General features: G+C 40.9%; 1 protein-coding gene across 1 annotated transcript in view; it reads right to left on the minus strand.

The window, feature by feature from the left end:
- rhocb (ras homolog family member Cb) overlaps window positions 1-24,018 on the minus strand; it is a 38,327-nt gene extending 14,309 nt beyond the window's left edge. Inside the window, exon 1 of the mRNA XM_067413650.1 lies at window positions 23,862-24,018. The gene's annotated coding sequence lies outside the window, so the exon portion shown is untranslated. The remainder of the gene's footprint in view (window positions 1-23,861) is intronic.
- Between the last annotated feature and the right edge of the window lie 772 nt (window positions 24,019-24,790).

The raw sequence follows: 24,790 nt of genomic DNA on the forward strand, positions 1-24,790 counted from the left end.
GATGCCTGCAGTGGAAGCCGCAGTGCTGAGAGCTCTGTGAAACAGGCGTCTGAACCTCACAGGCAAGCTGTAAAAAAATCACTCTGCGGTAGGGGTGTGCCATATCATACAGTCCACGGTAACACCGGTAAAAAAAAATTACATGATAAAAAAATAAAGTGTGATATCACGATATCAATGATATAGAGACGCGATGACGTATGGCACATTTACTTTCCCTAGCGTGCACAATAACACCTGTCTGAGTGAGAAGAGCAGCATGTCTCCGATGATGAGGATTTAGTACCGAAAAGGGAGCTGCTTGGTTACAAGAAGTCAGCTCTCTTGACAACTGACATAACATTGACAACTTAAAGCTGTTATTGACAGGGTTGCCAACTCTCACGCATGTGGTGTAACACACATGCTTTCAGGCTCTGTGTCACGCTCTCAGTCACGCTGCCCAACTTCATCTCAAGCCAAATTGCCAAACCTGCTTTTGATATTAAACAAAGCTAGGCCTATAGATTTTTTTATTATTATTAAGTTTTAATGCGAAATTCAAACAATTGAGTTTTGGCGATAATGTTAAAGCCAGAGGCGTTGAAAAGCGTGTTGCAGCATGCTCTCATCTCCCGGCAGCGCACACAGTCACGTGGCTCATCAGCGCTCAATACTTCTAGCGCTGTGGCGATGCATTTGAATGAAAATAAAATATTGTGATATAATTTTAAGGCTATATCGCCCACCCCTACGGCATTCTGCCTGAGGCTCAAACCAGCTGTTTGCAGGATGACCCTATTTACTAGGGATGAGCAAAATGACATTACTTGGATAAGTCGTGATATTGTTATTGTAGTTGTCACAATAACAATATCACGATAACTAGAAATTTAGAAAAAATAATAAATCCACCAGTCAAATATTTTGTGTTTTTAATATCGCTTTCAAAAAAAACTAGTTTATGGAGTTGGAGGGAGCAATAATGTCACCTACCATCAGTGGCGGCTACTGGTCTGTCAGAGAGGGGAAGCTCATTTTCGGCCTACATCATAAAATTGTCTATTTATTTAAAAGTAAATTCTGCTCTACGTTCCTTTTCAAGAAAATGGTCTGTGACCCTGTCGTACCAACTAGGAGTCTTTTCAAGTGACTTGACCAGTGTCCTCTCAATGGCCAGCAGAGCTATAAAAAAATATTAAACTCTGTAGAACTGAAACAAGGAATGTGGTGTATAATTGTGTGAAATGTATGATGAAAATCAAGCAACTTCGCCAAGCAAATATCAAAGAAATAGGTTGCAGCAGTTTTTATTTCGACTGAACTTGAGAAATCCGCGATGGGATTGAGCGTGAATAGCTTCAGTGATTCCTTATAGTACAGATTCGCTGTCAGTCAAAAGGAGATGCAGTCTTTCGACAGACCCTCCAATCATCACGCAGAAGCTCGGAGTCCGGGCCAGCCCACTCCCCATTCACTCCCAGAGACGCTGAGCGTCCGTGGGCGGGACATAATCACAGCGTTTATCCAATGACCGTCTAGTTTCGAAGCGCTGAAAAAAAACTGTTCAAAGCAGCCCCATTGAAGTCAATGGACGCTGGGCTTCAATAGGGAAATGCACTGTGACGCTGCGAGAATGTATGAGAAGGAAATCGAGTCAGCCGACTTGCTATATGTATCTGAACAAACTCGTCTTTGAGATGATTTCTAGAATGATTTCTTTAGTTTTTTAACGCATTTTTAGTCAATAAAATGTTAATACAATAGTACATATTTGACTATTAATTTTGTGACATTATAAGGGAAGCCGAGCTTCCCTTGCAGTCTTAAAGAAATCGCCACTGCCTACCATGTATGTGACATTATTACCAGATACAATGTAAAAAAGAATTCAGGCCACAATTGAACATTTTGTAGTGGCTGATCACATCTACATTTTTCAGTTGGCCACACTGAATTTATGTTAAAGGAATACTCTTTTTCATATTAAACTAAGTTATTCCCATACCTAAGATGAGTAGATACAAACCTCTCTCGTCTCAGTGCATTCACTTAATCGCTCTGACGCGCGGTGATGATCTGATAGCATTTAGCTCACCCACTAAGCCAGTTCATTCACTATGGTACCAAACAGAGATCAAGTAAGAAGCGACCAAACACCTCCACGTTTTTCCTATTAAAATACAGTTACATGAATAGTTGAACGACAAAGTATGGTGACACTAAATAAAACGTGGCGCTTTTCTAAGTGGGTTTAAAAGGATAACTATAATGTATGGCGGAATAGCACTTTTGAGAGTACTTCGACTCGGCTCAGTAAAAAGTCACGCCTGAAAAATCCTCTCCCCATATTGACAGAAATGTGAGGAGATTTGAGGGAGGATTTTTCAGGCGTGACTTTTTACTATTCCGCCATACATTATAGTTCTCCTAAAAACAAAAATGCCATTTTCCGCAGCCAAAATTTCAGTGCATCCCTACTATAAAAATAACTATTTATTATTTATTGTGCGTGTTATTTATTATTAGCGCATACTGCACTTACTTTGTTGCTGCCGCTTTAAATGCTCAAGCTCAAGATGGATGGATTCTGATACTCAATATTTTTTATTCTTCATCTTCTGGAGAATATTAGTCTGAAAGTGATTCAAATAATATTGTTTACAGCAGGCACGGGTCTTTGTGTCGTCAGCATGAGATTGGCCTTTTTAGAGACCGGCGATCAATCATCCCAAATCAATATATCAGCAGATAGGAACTGGTTGCCGATCAATCTGAGCACCCCTAGTTAGCTGTAGTGTGGACTTCCTGGTTTTCATAAAAATTCTAAAGATTTTAAAATCTTTATTGTTATAGTTATGTTTCTTGATGTGAACAGCCCATTAGGCTAAAGGCTGATTTATACTTCTGAGTTGGACCTACGCCGTATCCTCTACGCCGCAAGTTACGCGTTGGTTTTAGGGCTGCGCGATATTGAAGAAAAATGCTACATGCAATACCTAGTTAAATAATTCGATACGATATTGCTATTAGTGTGTAAAATCTATTTAAATGATATATTTTTTTAATTAAAAACTGAGAATGATATCATTTGAGTTTCACATTCTTTCTGGGAAAAGAAAGCGTCGCTACAACTTCTGAAAGTAACCATCAGTGTTTTAGCAAAAGTTTACATTGATATCAATCATTCAAAATAAAATAAATAGCATCTCCTCTGCCTCACTAAATTGACAATTATTGGATAACCAGTTGACCTGTTAATAATATGCATCTCAAACATAAGGAAAAAAAAAAAAAATATATATATATATATATATATATATATATATATATATATATATATATATATATATATATATATATATATATATATATATATATATATATATATATATTTTTTTTTTTTTTTTTAATTAAAACAAAGTTCTATTACTGAACGAATACGCAAACACATACAAAACAACAACAACAACACAAATCTATGTTCAAAATTGTGTTTGTTAAAGCTGCTGTCCGTAACTTTTTTGTGTTCAAGATTTACAAAAATTATATAATGAGAATGTACAACATGAATCCATTTTCCAAACCTTGTTTTTGTCTTACCCTGAATCATTATGGTACACTTATAATAAGTATTTATATTGGGACTATTTCAGGCCAGATTGGTAGGTACCACTGCGGAGGAGCACAGTCCCTGCGTGACTCGCCATAGACATAAACAGAGAGAAGTAGCTCCGGCTGCAGTGTTCTTCCGCAAGATGCATGCAGTTCTGTTTATTAACCACTACAGCGCAAAAAGTTATGGACTGCAGCTTTAATGTGCACTTTTAATGCTAAATGCAAATGGATTCAAGCTCAAAACGAATCATGATGACCAACACTGACCAATTTTCATTTTCAGCAGGAATCTCAGTGCGCTTGCTTGCCGAGCGAAATCTTAGTGAACAGGTAAAGATGATCAATCTCTCCCTCTCTCTCTCTAGGAAATCTGACTGGAGCTTCAATATACTTAAACCCACTGGAGCACATCAGAAATATTTAATGGGGTATAAGTATTCATTTAATAAGGTGAAGCTCTGCCATCAATTCACAGCTAATCTCACAATTAATGACCTGTGGAGATCATCAGGGGGTCCCATGAGGCCTTTAAGACTGAGAAACCTCACAGAAACCCACTCATTCTTTTTCCACTGAATCACAAGACAAGAGCAAAACTGAATTGAATCAGAAGAATAGATTTGAAAGTTTTTGCTGTTGCTGATGTCTTCAATGTTCCTGTGATGGGGTCAACCTAGGAGTGTGCAATATGATAATATCTGACCCAAAAATGAAAATTCTGAGTCTGACATCCTTTACTCACCCTCAAATTGTTCCAAACCGGTATGAATTTCTTTCTTCTGCTGAACACAGAAGATATTTGGAAGAATATTCACTGCAAGTGTGAAGTTCCTCCACAAACTCATTGACTCCATATTTCTTATCTTAGTCTTACAAAACCACTTTGAGATAAGGAGCACTTTCTCAGCTAACACAGCCAGAAAATCCTATGTCAATCTGGCAAAACAGCTTCACAGTTTTATACTGAAAACCTTGCCAAATTTGGTTCTAGAAACATTTCAAGTTTCACGGGAGAAGATCTAAAAAAAGTGAGAAGGGTCCAGCTGCGGCTTGGGCATTCACATTATGAAACAAGAACGCCTATTGGGCGTTCCTGGTAGCGTCTCGTCGACCAATCGCGATGAGTTTCTCAAGGCACATGGGTATGATGTCATATGCGTCATTTCCCCCCCCAAACCAGTTCAGCGGAAATGCCCTGCAACAGATTCTAAACATTTCATTAGGCCATGTCAATCACAATAACGATTGCCTACACCCAACCCTGATCCTAAACCTACCCATCATAAGACACATTCTGCTTTTTTACATTTTCAAAAAACAACAATTTAGTAGATTTATAAATCCATTTACATTGCGGACGCACAGGTGGGTACACACACACGTTCATTTTGGCATAAACATACACGCGGAATCACATGCGATGATGGATCATTTAGGTATAAACTATTCACACGGAATCACAAGGCGTAGACATACACGCAGATAGCTCAAAATGCACACAGATAACACGCCACTTGGCTTTAGAAAGTGGAGTGTAACTAACTAGCAAATGTTGAACATAATCCAGATGTTGACAGCTCAGTTCAGCAGAAGAAGGCAAAGACGAAGAAGGGGGCGTTCCAGTATGAAAACAGTAACCCCCACCAGCACGATAACGCCCATTTGGGGCCACAGTTGGATGATATCGGAAAATAAAAAATGGGGATCCTTAAGAGTCTCATTACTTGTCCCCTTCATAACCTTAAACCCTTCATAAACTTAAACATGAAATCACATCATACGGAAGCTTCTAGAATACTGAAAACCTATAAAAGATAACACCTGCATAAACACCGTGTGCCACTGACACTGAACACAAAGCAAGACTACAGAATATGCCTGCTATGGTCAGGTAGACCTTAAAGTCAGCATGAAACCATTGCGATAGTCTTTTCTTCCCTGTTGTGATGCATATCTAAATGAAATGGCTACATAAACCAAAAAAAAACAACAAAATAAGTAAAGTAGAAGGGGACTTGATTGGATCTCGTGTTAGTGACCGGTTGTCGTGTTTTTGGCCTGAAAAACATGTCATCATAGAAGAGATCATCACTGCAAGCTGGAGGGAAAGTTACTTGATTAAAGCTGATGAAGGCACATTCATTCATTAAATGAATGTAAAAAAAAAAAGAAGAATCAAGATTGGTCAATTTTGATTTCATGGTGAATCCAAGAATTAAGCCAGACAGTCCAGTTCACCTGAAAATTTGTTTTTATTTTGTCCAATGAATATTTTTGGACCCTATTGACTTTCATTGTATGAGCAAAAACAGTTGACATTCTTCAAAAATGTCTTCAAATCATCTTTTGTGTTCCACAGAAGTCATACAAGTAAATTATTTAACTTTTTTGCCTGAACTATCACGGTTAAGTAATCACACCAAAACACACACAGCTAGTCAAACAAACACTTCATCCCCCGTTGTTTTCACTGCTTAGTCCAATAATTAAAGATGCTTATCTTAAAGTATACTTTGACAAGTTTAATAATGCTGATCTAGGATCATTCCAAATTCTCTAATCCAACCTTGACTCAAAGCAAAAAACAGATGTGAGTCCTGAGGTTCATGAAGGCTGTGAGGTGTCTGGACTGTGTGGAATCTGCACACATGCTGGGCAGGTTAAGAATATTTCAGCTTAGAGACCTTTGAGAATGTGTGTCCATGTGTGTGTGTCTGTTTGTGTATGCAGGAACTCTTGCTACCAGTTAAAGGGTACATAACACAGTTTCTGCCACTCATGTTAATGTTGAGTACCTATAGAGTATTGCATCCTTCATATGTCCAAAGTCTTTAGTTTTATCAGATATATAAAAGAAACGCTGTACCGATTCTTTACCTAAAACAGCCGAACTCGTGGAGGCATACAGTGGGCAGAGCTAAAGAGTTACGAGCGCGCACTAACAAACACACATCGTGGCATTATCCCTTCAACTTTCGATTCACTACGTTTGTGTTGTTTACGTTATATGCATTTACGCACCCATTGCCAACAAAACACTGACATTTGATGCAGTTTTACTCACAGCCTGCAGGTTCGTCTCTTGACTGGGAACAAACAAACACACTTGCAGAACTCTGTAGCTGCTCCGGAAAAACAAATTGCACCCACTGTTTCCTTAACGCTGGGTTATTTGGGAAGCAACAAGATTATCTTTTCCTCAAAACAAAAAACACACTTCTTTAGTGACATTAGGTGCGTTTACAATACATGGAGCAATGTAATCGGTTTAAAGTCCAAATCGAATAAAAATGCTCCATATAAACACCTCAATCGGAATAAAAATGCCCAAACCGAATGAAATTGTAATCAGTTTGAGAGGGGTGGGATAAACCTTTTCATGAACCAATCAAACGAAAAATGTAACCATGTAAAAGACCTGACTCGATTGTTTTTTAGTGTGCATCCTTATATGACGTGATCAAGCCTGCAGCACCCTTCTAAGAAACTGAAGCTTCCGCGCCTCCATTGCCCCCTGGCAACCTGTCCTAGTATAGCCGCACCTCTGTGTTTTCTAATGGACTCAAGGCAAACTAAACAATAAAATTACACTTCAAATATTTTTTTTCCCAAAAGTTAGTTTATGTCATTGTAGGCAGTTATCATCACGATGATTCCATTTCAGGTGTTCGTTTTAAATAAGTTTAGTTTTAGTAAGTTATTTGATGGTATAAAAACTGTGGCGTTTGTCCCAGGCACTTTACACTTTACAATAAATAAATAGCTTTTATAAAACCGTTTAAGTCCTGGTGGCCATTGAGTGTTGCTATGGCATCCGTGAACACATGTAAACAAACCAAATCTTTCAAACGGAATTATTTTAATCGGAATGACAAAAAAAAGTCTGCATGTAAATGTGGCTATTGTTGATTTTGTGGTCTAAAACAAAATGACAGAACTGACGGCGGCTTCTGTAACCCGAATGAAGCTCGTTGAAGGACACGCTCTTGCTCACACTCTTGCTCTTGCTCTGGTTGATGTGTGCATGTGAGAAGTGCCCATACAAGGAATTCCGCCATTTATGCCGTCATAAAGGGCCATATTCAAGAGAAAGAGGAAGACAAGAAAAAACTGAAGGAGTGTATTTGGCATAGAAATACTCCATTATACTTGTTTTTTTGGGGTCAATACATCTCTTTAACAGTGTTAATTACACCCCCCAAACCACCCACCCTCCCTTTTAAAAACTTGCTATTGGTTGGTTTTTGTGTTTGTGTTCAACATGTAATAAACACATTACCTATTTTCCAAATTAAAAAATCTTTGTTAAAATGCTTTCTCCTTTTGAAATAAGTCATACATTTTTTTTTCAGCAGGTAAACCTCTGGAAAATGGTATGATTTGGGGACCGGGACTATGATTTTTTTTTTTTTTTTAAGCCACTATTTATATTAACGCATCACGCTGTCCAGATTTAGACTCCATTTTGGTTGCTGTTTTAAGGTAATACAAGACATTTATGAAAGGCCTATTTAATTACATTTAAAAAAAACATTTGTTTTTATGCATTGATGCACAATCGTGCACATCAGCATCGTGATTCATCATAAAAATGATTCCGCAGAGAAAGAAAACATGTCACAGCAAGAAAGTTGTTGGTTAGTCATAGTGTTTGGTCTTTGGTTGTGGTTTTAATGCATGTAATTTGCCTGCCAAGCAAAGCCTGGTCTGGGAAGCTGAAAGTACGAAGTCTCTGTAGAACAAAAAGATAACAGATTAAATCTGAGTTTATGACTCCGTGTGTGGGATACTTAACATCTACTACAAGAAACCATATGAAAACACTCTTCAACCTTAAGTAAAACAGTGTAAAGCTGTAATTTACTGTAACCATAGTCCAGCTGTAGACATCACTTATAGAGTACAACAGTTTCTCCATAGGGGAATAGACTTTAAACAGTTAAAGACGGACCAACTGTGTTAATCGATGGTGCATGCTTTTGTTCAAGACGTCAGTCTGCATTATTGCATCTAATGCTTTAAATAATTGTGTTTAACAGGGAATTCCTTTTGAAAAACTAGATCTCCAATCTGTTACATCTGATCACTTTGTGATGTGACTGTGTGTTTGTGTGGAAAACCAATGAGGTACTTTCCAAACCACTTGCTGAAGCACAATCCCAGTGACGCTGCAGATTGTCAGATTGCTACAACAACACTTTTATTACGGGATTCATTGACCCCAAGGGTGATGGCCAATCAACAGCAAATGTCAGACACAAGAACACAACTGCCTCATGCTTCTGAGCAGCAGTGAATCCTTAGATCAGGTTCTCCACATGAAAGAACAGAGACGAGCACAGAAGATTAAACTCTAATTTAAAGGCCTCCTGAGGCCTCACTGATGTTTGGCTTCCTTATCACACAGAGAGGAAATACTTTCAGTGTATAACACACTTCAAGACGGAAACAAATATAGCACAACTTTAAATAAAAGTTCTTACGCTTAAGTTTACTAGAACCAATGCCACACTTATTCATTCACGGCTGCACAGCGCACACGCATTTATGGCACATTTGCAGTTCATTCCTACGGAAGCTCAACTTTCATAGGAATTAATTGAAAGTCTTGCTTTGCTCCGTACTGCTCCATTATGAATGCAGCAGTGCGATTTAAAAGCCCCTGTCGGTCATACCGGTAATTATCGGTGTTGTCACATGTCTATTAACCAGTGGGAAAATCTCCTCACCGTCACATCCCTAGTGACTAGTAAATTTGGAAAACCGCTGACTACAGTGGCGGGTAAGCAAAACAGTTAACGTAAATAAGAGCTGTGTCTCTGATTTTAGCTATTTTGGAAGGTTTGGAAGAACTCGCATAGCAAAATGAAATGGACAGATTTTTCCAAGCTAAGGACAGAAGCAGCAGAAGGGTCTGACCTACTTGAATGTTTGTTCTTGTTCCTAGAGAGGGGGATATGGAGAGGAGAAAAAGAGGGTGTCCTAATTAAAGACCGTCCTCTCTTCCTCCTCCCCCTCCTATTTTATATCTCTCCTTCTCACTCGATCAGGTCGTCATCAAAGAGTAAATGGACTATAGCCCAGAGGGCTCACACTGACCTGAAAACAGCTTCCCAGGCACAATCACTCAAAATCAGTGACATTGCACACTGCAAACTTATCTTTGAGCAATCAGAAAGTGAGCAAAAATGTAGAGACTGCTAGTTTGAACAAGCCCACTCTCTCTCTCTTTTTTCAACAGCAGTGTCGTAAAAAAAAAGAAAAAAAAGAGAGAAAAAAAACACACTTATATTTAGGGATGCGCCGATTAGTTTATCTCAGTATATGGTATCAGCTCCTATATCGCCATGATTTGCCGGATCAGGTATCGGTCAGACAGGACCGTTCCAAAGTGTGTATAATAATTTGAGTTTATTGAGCCCCAGTGCCCCACAAAAGGTACAAAACCTTAAAAGCATCATCAACTCTTCTTGTACTTTATTAAAGGGTTACTTAATTTACTTGGCATTAAGCTTTGTATTTAAACTGGGTCATTAATGTAGTAGAAATGTGAAATTATTTTTTTAATTTGGTGCCTTCTAGACTGAGAAAATGTATTTGTCTCATGGGGATGAAAAACAACTCCCAGAATGCACTTGCTTCGCTGCCCTACGTGGCCACTCCCAAAGCCACCGCTACTGGATACATTTTTTTGTGCCCCACTGGATTATTAGGGGGCACGATCATTTGAATATACTCCCGGGTTTCTACTCATACAAAGCCATCTGCTAAATCACTGAAGTAACCCTTTTCACGAGTTCCCACTTACATCAAATTAAATAGAGTAAAGAGTATGCGTATTTGGCGTGCTGTCCAGGGGAGGGCTCCGGGCTCGGATTTTTGCCCGAACCCAGAATATCCCCCAAAATGCAAGGAGTGGAGGACAGCCACCAGAAAAACCCCCAAATACGCAGAAAAATTGGTGGGCTGATAATTTGAGAGGCCTGGCTGCTAGACCAGGAGAGCCCGTGTTGCCTCGCTGCTTCGGGCGGACGGGTTCTACTGGCTGAAGGAAACTGGGCGTTGGAAGATCGATCGGGAAAGCTCTTGCCGCGTCTGAGGGGGGCCAGGCTCACTGCAACAGACGGGAAAGAACCCTACCGGACGATGGATGAGGAGAATTTTTGTAAAATTACCGATCGGGAGGGCCCTTTGCAACGTCTGAGGGGGGTCCGGCTCACTGCAACAGACGAGAAGCGAGCTCTTCCGGCTGATAAATGAGGAACATCCTCAAAATCAGAGAGGCCGATGGGAAGGCTCTTACAACATCTGAGGGGGGCCGGGCTCACTGCAACAGACGAGAAAAACCCTACCGGACGATAAATGAGGAGCGGCCTAGAATTTGGCGTACCGATCGGGAGGGCTCTTTATCGAGTCTGAGGGGGGCCTGGCTCACTGCAACAGACGTAAGACGAGCTCTTCCGGCTGATAAATGAGGAGCATCCTCAAAATCAGGGGGGCAGATTGGGAAGGCTTCTTACAGCATCTGAGGGGGGTCAGGCTCACTGCAACAGATGAAAAAGAAGACCCTACTGAACGATAGAGGAGGAGCAGCCTAGAATTTGGCGTACCGATCGGGAAGGCTCTCTACCAAGTCTGAGGGGGGCCTGGCTCACTGCAACAGATGTAAGATGAGCTCTTCCAGCTGATAAATGAGGAGCATCCTCAAAATCAGCGGGGTAGATTGGGAAGGCTTCTTACGGCGTCTGAGGGGGGCCAGGCTCACTGCAACAGATGGGAAAAAACCCTACCGGCCGATTAAATTAGGAGCGGTCTTGAATAAAATTACCGATCGGAAAGGCTCTTGCAACGTCTGAGGGGGGCCAGGCTCACTGCAACAGACGAGAAACAAGCTGTACCAGCTGATAATGAGGAGCATCCTCAAATCAGAAGGACCGATTAGGAAGGCTCTTGCAACGTCTGAGGGGGGCCTGGCTCACTGCAACAGACGAGAAAAACCCTGCCGGCCAATAAATGAGGAGCAACCTTGAATTTGACAGACTGATCGGGGAGGATCTTGCAACGTCTGAGGGGGGCCGAGCTCACTGCAACAGACGAGAAACAAACCCTAACGGCCGATAAATGAGGAGCATCCTCAAATTAGAGTGACCGATCGGGAAGGCTCTTGCAATGTCTGAGGGGGGCCCGGCTCACTGCAACAGACGAGAAACAAACCCCCACCGACCAATAAATGAGGAGCATCCTCAAATTGGAAAGACCGATCGGGAAGGTTCTTGCAACGTCTGAGGGGGGCCGGGCTCACTGCAACAGACGAGAAACTAACCCTAATGGCCGATAAATGAGGAGCTTCCTCAAATTAAGATGACCAATCGGGAAAGCTCTTGCAATGTCTGAGGGGGGCCCGGCTCACTGCAACAAACGAAAAAACCTTACCGTCCGGAGAAAGAGCGCACAACGAGATACAAACCCCACCGACCAATAAATGAGGAGCATCCTCAAATTGGAAAGACCGATCGGGAAGGTTCTTGCAACGTCTGAGGGGGGCCGGGCTCACTGCAACAGACGAGAAACTAACCCTAATGGCCGATAAATGAGGAGCTTCCTCAAATTAAGATGACCAATCGGGAAAGCTCTTGCAATGTCTGAGGGGGGCCCGGCTCACTGCAACAAACGAAAAAACCTTACCGTCCGGAGAAAGAGCGCACAACGGGATTCGACATGCGCGAAGTTTGAAAAACCGTCGATCGGGGGCTCAAGCCGCATCTGACGGGAGATTAGAATCACAGCGTCAGATGAGTGAGCCCTACCAAATTGATAAATGGGGCGTCGAAATTAAAAAGAAAGACTGACCGAGGGGGCCCACCCAGCTTCCGCCAGGAGCAGATTCCTGGCATCAGATGAGTGGGTACTATCGGCCGACGGTACGGAGAAAGAGATGGGGAAACGCACGCCAGGAGAGCTTTCGCAGCAGTCGACGGGAGATCAATGCTCGCTGCAATCGGAAAGGGAAGCTTCACCGGACGGAAAAAGAAAAGATGGATAGTGACTGAGAGGCTCTGACGACATCCGATGGGAGATTAAGACTCATTGCTTTCAATGGGGGAGCCTCGCCAGATGGATAAGGGAGAAAATTAGCCAGAGAAACTGAGCTCCTGTGAGAGCAGAGGGAACAGCACTGCTGTTGTAGTGGTGAAAATTAGCCAGAGAAACTGAGCTCCTGCGGGAGCAGAGGAAACAGCACTGCTGTGGCAGTGGAGAAAATTAGCCAGAGAAACTGAGCTCCTGTGGGAGCAGAGGGAACAGCACTGCTGCGGCAGTGGTGAAAATTAGTCAGAGAAACTGAGCTCCTGCGGGAGCAGAGGAAACGGCACTGCTGCGGCAGTGGTGAAATTAGCCAGAGAAACTGAGCTCCTGCGGGAGCAGAGGAAACAGCACTGCTGCGGCAGTGGAGAAAAATAGTCAGAGAAACTGAGCTCCTGCGGGAGCAGAGGAAACAGCACTGCTGCGGCAGTGGTGAAATTAGCCAGAGAAACTGAGCTCCTGCGGGAGCAGAGGAAACAGCACTGCTGCGGCAGTGGAGAAAATTAGTCAGAGAAACTGAGCTCCTGCGGGAGCAGAGGAAACAGCACTGCTGCGGCAGTGGTGAAATTAACCAGAGAAACTGAGCTCCTGCGGGAGCAGAGGAAACAGCACTGCTGCGGCAGTGGAGAAAATTAGCCAGAGAAACTGAGCTCCTGTGGGAGTAGAGGGAACGGCACTGCTGCGGCAGTGGAGAAAGTTTAGCCAGAGTAACTGAGCTCCGTGTGAGCAGAGGGAACAGCACTGCTGCTGCTGTGGAGAAAATTAGCCAGAGAAACAGAGCTCCTGTGGGAGCAGAGGGAACGGCACTGCTGCTGCTGTGGAGAAAATTAGCTGGAGAAACTCGGCTCCTGTGGGAGCAGAGGGAACAGCACTGCTGCTGCTGTGGAGAAAATTAGCCGGAGAAACTCAGCTCCTGCGGGAACTGAAGGAACGGCACTGCTGCGGCAGAAGAAAAAATCGTTGAACAGACAAATGGAGAAACATGTTTGTATGACCAACTGAGACTTTTGAAATTACTGCTTGATTATTGTAGAATGCTCCTTTTAACTAGTATGAAGGAAATAACATATACTCCCTCACAATTGTGTGCCACAAATTACGATATAATCGTAGTACAGAAACCTTGTCATTGTATGCATTTACTTGGCATAAACGAGAACTAATCATGATTGTGAACTGCTCTGAAATAGAGCGTTGTTGTTGTGAAGGCTGTAGAACGCACAGATTCTGAATGTGAAGCTCACGTTTATTTAATGAAATCATGGCCTTTGAGGTTTGCGTAATCGTGATATACGTTTTCTTTCCCCAAAATATAAGATGGCTTAAAATAATAATTATTATGCTATACAATATAGCCTACTGTAAGAAATTTGTGTTATATTTAGGAAAACAGGAGCTCCAAATTGGATTGTATTTCGTGAAATGCAGCTCGTCTTGCTTCGTCCGGATTCTGACTTTCAGTTTGCAAAGTCTCTGTCCGGATCAAACTGAACGAAGATTAGGTTCGTTTCTTGTGCGAAAGCGTTCTGTATGGTTTGAATTATCTGACCATTTACAGGAAGTTCCTTTTTATGTTGATGTAATGTTAAAAGCCTTATAGAAAGCCTTCTTTAGGTGAATTTTGTTTGTATGAATGGCTACAACTTCTAAAGATATTTCAAAAGGAATTTCCAGTTTTTTTTATTTTTTTTTATTTATTTATTTATTTATTTATTTATTTTTTTTTTTTTTATTATTATTTTTTTTTTTTTTAAACACGCAACCACCAATATTTCCACTTCTGGTGTCATTATAAATGTAGTACTAGTGAAGTAATTAGATGTGCTTAGTTTTCACAAAAGCTCTCTCTGTTTGCTGCAGATCATTAAACTGTTACACTGCCTTAGAAGTCTGTCCAAAATCATTGACAAAACACCGCTTTACAAGCCATGTCTCGTAAGGCAGTGAGGCAAAGAGTCAGCTGGCTAAGTTTTTGGGAGTTACTCGCCCGAGTGACGATGCGCTGACGTCAGACGCACGTTCGTTTACGAGCCAATCAATGTCAAGAAGCAGCACACTGCAATAGTAGTGGGAAGTTCGGATCCTTTTTACTGATACGGATCTTTGAATCTTGTTCAGCAAAATGGACGAATCTTTTCTAAAGTGATCCCGTTAATTTAAGCTGAATCTAATTAAAATGTTGCATGTTACATTTTCCAGCACGTTTAGTACTTCCCTGTACAGAACATATGCGCGTGCTCGGTAAACAAATGAACGAATCGCTCTCTGAGAAAACTCGTTGTTCAAAAGACTCGGATTAAAGATTCATACAAAATGAACGAATCGTTCGTAAACGACATCACTACAGCAGGACGCATGTCATGTAAGTTCTTTAGTGCACTCGCACAATTTGCAATGTGAAAGCAAACAAAACTAATTCAACATGTAAAAATGAATCAAAACATGAGCTTCAGTTCAGACCCCAGTGCGGACTTTAAGGTGTGGAAATGCCCTGAGTCGCAAATGCTTGTAAGAAGGTTGTACTCACTGTGTCCCTGTGTGACCGAGCTCATTTGGAAGTCAAGTTGAGACGTATTGGATCAAGGGAGAGCTGGTTCCGACTAGTGGCTTGTCTTTTTTTTTTTTTTTTGTGATGCACGCTGTAGCATTGTCATTATCTGAGTGATGTAGCCTCAAAATATCTGTACATTCACTTTCCCAGAAGTATAATTATTTGTTCATCGCCACGGTCACCGCGTGCGCGTGCATGATGAACGTATTCTCGTGGATTAAAAGTAACGTAGGCATAGTACACAGCGATCGAAAGCTTGAGGTGTGCCAGTAATACATTCATTCATACAATACATTCATTATTTAAGATCGTTTTCTATTTCTTAAGTCAGAAACTGTTGTAGTTTAATGTTGCAAGTCTCAGCAGTGTGCAATCTTTGATGAACGAGTGCTGCTTTCGCAGTTGACTCTGTTGTCGTGGTTCCAAAAACGCAACGTTATTAACATGCTTTTAGGACATTGATTATTGACGTTGTTCACCGATTAGAATTGTTAGAAGACAAAATGCCAATTGTGTTTCGTAGGGAAAAGCAGAAATCTTTTACCATGAGTGCTGATGAAGCGGTATGAGTTGAGTTTATAAATAGCTTAAACTTTTGTTAGGAAAATACTTGTTTCTTGAGCATTTGGAGTTAGCCTAGCAGCGTGAGTGTGCAGGTGGGGCGACCTGCCTGAAGCCATCCATGCCAAAATGAAAATGGTCAACGAGAGGAGGTAAATCTGTAGTATAAGTACACCTCCTATCGTTGATCAGATTGATTAGCTTACCATGCTCCACCTGTGTTTAATTAGGTTTAATTATCTGACGTGCTCCCCTTGTTAATTAGGTTTGATTAGCTGACGGCTCCGTTGTTTAATTATCTGTTAGTGCTCCTCCCGAAATTAGTTAATAAAACTTCACTAAGTTTTCTGAAGTCATTCCATAGTTTAATGTGAGGAAGAGATGAATATTTAAGTCATTAAATTCAAGTTCATGTGAATTGTTATCTTCTGCTATGGCTTTCAGTCTGCCACTATTTAGCTTTAAACTGTGTCGCATTCATTTAGGACAGTCACAGCGATATATCTTCACTTTGTGCCTTAAACTTCTCAATGCGGACTGCTTCTCAATTGAACTTCTCAATGCAGTGACTGTGTTGCTTCAAGCGCATCATCCTGTGCGTGGGATACGCATACGCGCTTTGTGCCGCTCTGTATTGGAACTGTTCATGTTATAATACTTTTATGCAATGAAAGATAATTAATAGCCTATCTGGAATAGGTTACGGCTGCCGCATTAAAAAAGCTATACATTTAAAATAAATGTCTTTTAATATCTCAGTAAAGCCCTATTTCTATCAATATATTTACTTTTTACTACATTTTGATGAATGTATTTTGCAACATGTAAGATTTTACTAGATTTCTCCAAATTCCACCTGCATATCCACCTGCGTATCCTCGCTCATGACTCCTCAGGAAGCCTCCTCACTCATTGATCCTCGCTGTGGAATTAGAGAATTGAGATGTTCTACAAGATGGCTGAGCTCCATCAGTTTCCGGGTTATAGGATGGAGGACGGAGGAGCGGGGAAACAAGGAGGGATATTGAGAAGCACCCCTTGATGTGGGTCAGGCTTGTCTGGCTAGAGGAACACTTGAATCCACCAGCAACATTGATTTGTCAGTTAAGCCCCATTCACACCCCCAGCGACACAGCATCAAAGAGTCATGATGACTCATGATACCATTCATTTCAAAGGAGCGCTGGAGACTTCCGGCGACATGAGCGACAGTGACCGTTAGCGACATAATGTGGGCGTCAAGTGATGGGAGACACGCAACAAAAGTTCAGAAATTTCACCTTTATGCAAATTGAAGAAGTGAATTTTGCAAACAACAACCAATGAGAGTGAAGACTGTCAAGTGGAGCTCACGTCACCGTCTCGAGTGCAGGCATAGCATGCAGGACAGTGTGCCGGAGTGATTCCATTATTTTATATGATTTGACTGTAACCACATAAATGGATATAATAAAATTAAGGGTGGAAAAGTGAGTTTGATTCATAGATTGATAGTTGGTGCTGTTAATTATATGGTGCAGTGAGCAATCATAGCACTGATGCAGTTTATATTACAGTTTCACCTGCATTGTGTGATTGCCATCCTAAACATAGACAAAGTTTCAAAAACTAATGTTGGACGTTTGATGGAGTATTTCTGTTTTAAAAATACTCCTTCCGGTTTCTCACAAGTTTCAGAGTTTTTTTCGAGTATGGGTCCGCTTGATGTTAATAGAGCGGAAGGTCCTTGTATGGGCTCTTCTCCTGGTAGGGTGCGCGCGTGCGTGACTAGAGCGAGAGAGCAAATGCACGCCCATAAACACTGCTCTCAGGTGCAGATCCAGTCGTCAGTGCAACACTTCTGTGGCGCCGCGCTCCACTTTATTCCTATGGATGACGTCGAGCGACTTCAACGCTTCAGCACAGCATTCTGGGAAGGCAGTGCTGCATTTGAACCGATTTGAACGCAGAAATGACAGAAAGCGGCACAACGTCACACTTCAGTCGCGCCGCAAAAGTAAATCTCCACGGTCACTGCTGTCACAGGACTTCACGAAATCAACAGTTACCAAAGAAGTGTGTTTTTGACAGAGCGGTCCCAGCGATAAAGGTTCAAGGTCATGCGCGGTGAGTAAAACTGCTTCAAATGTCTGTGCTGTTGGCTATCGTCGCGCAAGTAAACATCAGTAAACAACACGATCGTATAACGTTAGTTAATTTATCAATGGAGCATGCGATCTATGGTGTGTGTTTAAATACATTTGTTTAGCTGACCAATATAGGTGTCAGTTTGTTTATTGTAAAACCACCCAAACATAAACCTAGCGTTCTCACAAAGCGTGCTTCGTCATTCGAATGCAACAACGGTTACTCCATTGTTGTTCTATGTAACGTTATACTAGTCTGACGTGCAAAACCGTTTTGCTTGCTACTGCTAAGGTTTAGTCGCATACAATAGTCCATAAACCGAATCATGTCCTCATAAACTGCGAGTAAACACACACAGATGTTGACAGGCCACTAAATACAGTACATACCACAGAGACGGACGTACTGCTGTTGCTGTTTCTCCTGTTCAATTTATTTCAGCCTCCGGATCTGATTCTGGATCATATATGTATTAGTTGAATCTGATTTAGGGTAGCGTTCTCTTCTCCACGCTTGAGGACGTCACCGCTTTGTGTGCGCTCGTCATTCTTTAGCTCCGCCCACACAATACGCCTCCAGCCGCTCGTTTTTTTTCCGGAAAGACTTGGTTCAGCCTAGCTTTCTTTTATAAATATAATAAAACTAAAGACTTTTCGGCGATATGAAGGATGCAATACTACTCTATAGATACTCAAGATTGACATGAGACTGAAACCGAGTGTTTCACCCCCCCCTTTAATGTTTTATTGATCGATAATCTTAATATTTCTGTGGAAATCATTTAAAAGTTACAGCATTTATAGTAAATAGAAATGCTTTGTAAGAATATAAATGTCTTTAATGTCACTTCTGACCAATGTAATGCATCCTTGCTGAAAAAATAAATAAATACCGGTTCCAAACTTTTGAAATATATTTTGACATCACCTGCAGCCAGTGAGGGCAAGACAGACCTCACACGTCTAACAAATTGGTGTCCTTGCTGGTGGATTCAAGCGTTCCTCTACTTCATAAGTGTCTGATATCACAGAGGAGGAAAACAGCCCAGAGGACACAACAGCATACAGACACTCCTCCAGGACATCCACTCGTTTTTAACATGCAGGAAACCACCCTCAAAAACATTCTGCTTATGCAAGATAAAAGTAAACAAACAAACACCCCCCTCCCATGTTCGTTAATGCTCAGTAAACACATTTAATAATTAATTTACATGTAAAATTTAAGTTCTGTTTTGGTTATTTTGCCACTTTTTCCGCATATGCAGTTTGTGGCTTAGTGCCCACTAAAGCACTGAAGGCTGCTTCCAAATCAAACCAGTGTGTCTCACTTTGAAGTTTGGACAGCGAGCTGAATAATGACACCGATATCGACCTGCACCTCTCATACACAGAGTGCTGTGGCTGTGGGCCCACACCTGTTGGCGCTGCTGATGTGGCACAGCAGACCGCAGCCTCTCCAGCATGACAGGCACACTCAGACGTTCTTATCAAGTGAGACTGATGCTCTTCAGACCCTCCACTCTTTTTTAGCATCAGCTTATCACAGTCACACTCATCATCAGATTAAAAAGGTTAATAAGCAGTAAATCAAGATCTTTTAATGCATGCAGTAAATATTAGTCTGCAGTAGGCCCACAAATTCAGTCTAGATAGGCAGCTCAGTGTGTTTTGAGCCATGGTCGTTGAGATCTAGTGATGTAAACACTGTCTTTATGTGGAGGAAGTACTCCGTTTCAGAAAGAATAGCTAAGAAATTCCTGCTGAAATGTGGCCTCTTCCTTCCTAAACACATTGAGGGAGTTTTACTATACAGGTACTGCTTCAAACACAAACACCCGAATCATTCCTGTCTAACAAGTTTTTATATGAACATTTCACTTTCTACAAAACAGACCATGACCAGCTGTTTCTGTCCAAAACACACGTGGCACGGGTCAATGATAAACAAGAAAATCCAGGACTATAAAGTTCTTAGAACTGTAATCAATTACAATTAGACTAAAAGTCAGCATGAAATACAAGTTCCGATAAAATAGTTTCTTCCTTATACATATCGGAGTGAAACAGCTTTACAAACAAGACAAAATGTTATTTTTTATTTTTATTTTTCATCAGGAATTGATTGGATCATTGTGGTTTGCTATTGCGGTGATCTCCTGTGCGTGACAGGTTGTCCTGCCCTCACACCAACAAACACATCAGAGAAGTGATGTCGTTGCAAAATAAATAATTGATAAATAATTTAAAATAAATATTGCAATATTCCATAAAAATAAGGATTGCCAATTTTGATTGTAATACATTTCAAGTAGTGTAAACATTAAAAAGAAAGTTTAACTAAAAAATGACCCCATGATTTACGCCCCCTCAAGCCATCCTGTATAGGACCTTCTTCTTTCAGATGAACACACTGAGTTGTGCTAAAAAATGTCCTGGCTCTTCAAAGCATTATAATGTCAGTGAATGGCAACCCAAAATTTGAAGTTAAAAAAAGTGCATCTATCCATTATAGAAAGCTCCACACAGCTCCGGGTGGTTAATAAAGACCTTCTGAAGCGAATTGAAAAATATCCATAATTAAAACTTTATAATGTAAAATATCTAGCTTCCACCTTTCGTATTCAACTTATGAAAAAAGCTTAAAGGTGCACTATGCAACTTTTTGTTTGCTAGAGGGCGCCTAGTCAAAACAAAGGTGTAGGTTGATGATGCCAAGTTTGAGCGCAGGCTCTTGGGACATGTGGTCTTCACCTCACAACTGGTGGAAAACAGGACAGAAATTGGGCAGAAATCATGTTCATAGATGCGGTTATTAATGTTACTGTAGTATAAAGCAGAGCAGGACCGAGTGTTGAGGGAGTTGAGCAAGGCCGCTGGAGTGATTGTTAATGAGATGAACAACACACACCTCGCAAGCTTTTATTATGATGGGACGGGACACAGTCGCCGGGCGCCATTTCTGTTTTTCCGGTCACGAGTAGGAGGTTTAATGTTTATCATGTTTATAGCTCTGTTTATCATATTAGATACATTTGATTGTGTTAAAAATTATGTTATGACGTTACTCTGTGTGGTCGCTCAGCGGCTGCTGTGACACTTGTTGCACACTGCTAAAAGTAAAGCACATCTGCAGTGTAAAAACCAGAAACCGAGGGTAACGCAGATTAGGGCTGGGCGATATGGCCCAAAAAAAAAAATCCCAGATTTTTTGCCAAAAAATTCGATTTACGATTTTAATCGATTTTTTTTTTTTTTTTTTTCTTTTCTCCTACTTAAAATCAATCTGCATGACAAAGAAATTGTTCAAAACAAGTTTTAACTTTATTTTGTTTAGGTAAAATATTTGGGGCTTGGTAGAGTGCCTACCTGGTGTGCCAAACTTTCAGCATGTGAATAACCCAGACCATTCCACAGTATAAATGGGCACCATATCTTTTGCAATATACAGTATACATATCAAAGGTTTATTAATTGATATGCAGATCAAATTAACTTTTATTAACAACAGTAATGTGCAAAAAAGTATAGGGAAAATTTAAATGTTATGCTATTTAATAATATGCGAATGATATTAAATATAGATTACAATTGTTCTTCAATATTCTCACACTGAACTGACCGACAGCTTCAGTTATTATTAAATGAGGTCTTTACTTGCTTTCTGTGCAATTTAGTTTTTCATGAGACTTGGTGACTTCACACTTTTCTCCATATATTAGGGAGTGTAAATGGCTAATAAATCAATACGTGCTCTTCTGCTGGTTATTGTGGTGGGCACTGCATATCTTTTTTTTAATAAAAAATGCTTGTTTGACACAAAATGGATTAAACATTTAAAACAATTAACTAAAATACTATTCCTTTCACAAGACCCCTTTAAACTTTTAGTTTTACTAACCATCACATTAAAAATAGCATATTTTAGACATTTATAGCTTTGAAGTGCTGGAAATAAGTGCAGTAAGTGTACAAATAAGTGTACGAAACCATTGGAAAGTGCTTGAATTTCTATCTCAAAAGGTTGTAGGAATCCTAAGATAAATAATGACAACAACATTAAATCCATGTGGTTTTACTACAGTAAATCATGGTGAATGTTGGTGATTTGTGACTGAAACCCCTGACCTTCGCTCATGTTGTCTCCACGTCAGCTCTGTTTGATCTGATATCTGTGGTTCATGACAGAATTCTGCGCCGAACGCTTCCACTAGATCACAGTAGCGATGTTATTAACTCTGTGGTGAATTTAAACGCCCTCTCACTGGATCTCCAGCGCCGTGTATCGAGCCTGTCACGAGATCGGCCCGTGTATGAGCTCGCGCTGCATTCGTTGTCCGCGCAGTTCCGTTCAGACTTCAAACACACTTTGCAGCGGGGTATTGTTAATAGTTCCGTGAAAAACTGAACCAATGACACTGGATGTTGTTGTCAGACGCTATCCTTGTCGTTTGTGTATCTCTGTGGCACTGGCAAACGCGCGGGGGAGGGCTGAGCCTTTACGGGAGCCCAGAGGGAGCGTCGGCGGATTTAAAAGAAAAAAAAACGATTTTTCACAAAAAAAAGAAAAAAAAGACATGAAACTACAAACTTGAATTAATCGATAAAATCGATTTATCGCCCAGCCCTAACGCAGATATGACGCAATTGACAGGCGACTCCCTCAGACGTCATGGGTCCTTGGTTAAAATAGCAATTCTCTCACAATTTTCAAATAGTTGGAAACATTTGGGATATTATAAGTACTCAACTGAACAAAATATACAACACTGGCCTAATGGTTTTTGGATATTTTACTGCAAAAATACTACATAGTGCACCTTTAACTGGCGCTATGATGATGTTGGACATCACATAAGTGTTTTGAACTGCAAGAGGCATTACATTTTCTTCACAAGTTGAATAAGGAAGGCAGGCTGGCGGAAGCAATATATTTTACTTTATACATTTTTAAATATGGATGTTTTTCTTACAAAAACCCTGTAATTCACCTCAGAAGAACTTTATTAACCCCCATGAGCAGTGTGGATTACTTTTATAACGAATGGATGCACTTTTTGGGCTTCCATTCACTGCATGTGCCATTATAATGCTTGGAAGAGCCAGGGCTTTTTTTTAAATGATATATAACCGTATACGTCTGGGATGACTTGAGTGAATAAATTATGGGATTATATATATATATATATATATAGTTCCTCATATTATCAACATCCACATGAACATTCGGTCAGCTGTATTTCGAGACAAGTCATGTGACGTCGACATGGCGGCGTTCAGGAGGAGGCGAACTACCACTTTAAAAAATGCTTTAAAAAAACATGACAATCACGTCACTGAAAAAAAAAAAAGTTTGGCATGAAAGCGCACCAGCGCATAATTCTGTAACATGAACCCGCACTAAGAGCTGCTGAGACTTGAAAAACATGAGATGAAAGTTAGTTATTTTATTTGGAGGCGCGGTCTTTCATCTTCAGGTTTCACTAATTAACACTCCATCTGGGTGTCATATAACGTTGACGTCTCTGAACTGATTTACTACGACCTTGTGAACCTAAACACAACGATTTGGGGTGTTCGAGAGGGGTGTTGTTTGGCGCTCCCAAGCCAAATCCATCTGAATCTAGCGCTGTGGTCAAAAACAAACACTGCGATACCGAGCTGCGAGTGAAAACAGGTGGTGACAACTGTGAAACACACCACAACTTCAGCTACGCTTTAGTGTCCTCAGTGATCACTAACAAAAATCTTTTGATGTGGGTTTTCTAGGCTTCTTTAGAAACACGTCAAGTTGTTGATCTTCATAAAAGACGCTTTTCTGAAGCCAACACCTACTTATTCTCCCCGCAGAAGTGTTAAGCCGTGAAAGGGCTCTTGCTTGTTCTACTGTCTAATAAAAAATGAACGTAATACAAACTCGAAATGCTTTCGAAATCAACTCTTACCTTGTTTTCAAACTGAAGTTTCGGCGCTTAAGGTTTCCTTTTTCTTTGGCGCAGTGTTTTCAAGTGTTTGGCTGGCCGAGAAGGAACGGAGCGCAGCCGTTAGATCCTCCCACAGACACTGTTGGGCTGCTGGAGTTGTCTTATCCTCGATCGCGATTGGCTCGAGGAGGAGCTGCTTGGCACGGCCCCGCCCCTCAGCCGTTGAAATAGAATGACATCATTGGCACGAGCGGCGGCAGGGGGTTTAGATGTGGGCAAGTGGGCGCAGTGCGAGGACGAACAGTTTTTTGAATTCCATTTCCAACTGCACCATGCAGTTCTGTTAGATTGGTGAACGAATCAGTCTTTGGAGTCGGATCTTTTTTAATAAGTCGGGCGAGCCAGCTCACAAAACCGGTCTGAATGAATCGTTTACCGAGTGAACAACTCACAAACAAATTGATCCGAGCTTATTTGAGCAGATCTGATTCGTAATGAGATGAGAGCTGAGGAGTGAACCTCATCCACCTTATCCTGCAACGCTTTTCCTGTAATTTACTACAGTTCATTGTAACTACAAAGTCCTAAATTAATGTTTGTATGATTAATATGGGCTGCAAGTGCAAAACGATACTGAAATTGAATGCATGAATTCACAAAACAAAAACCTGCGTCATTAATAGCTACAGGCTTATTAAAGGGATAGTTCACCCAAAAATGAAAATCCTGTCATCATTTACTCTCCCTCAAGATGTTCCCAACTTGTATGAAGTTCTTTCTTCTGCTGAACACAAAAGACGATATTTTGTAAGAAATTTTGTAAGGCCACTTTGGGGGCCCGGGCACCATTGACTTCCAAATAGGGGGTAGATCAAATAGTTAGTTCATCCAAAAAATGAAAATTAGCCCATGATTTCATTATAACTGCTCCACATGGCTAACAGAGTTTA

The sequence above is a fragment of the Pseudorasbora parva genome, chromosome 13 (assembly GCF_024679245.1).
Source record: "Pseudorasbora parva isolate DD20220531a chromosome 13, ASM2467924v1, whole genome shotgun sequence".
Lineage (NCBI taxonomy): Eukaryota > Metazoa > Chordata > Actinopteri > Cypriniformes > Gobionidae > Pseudorasbora > Pseudorasbora parva.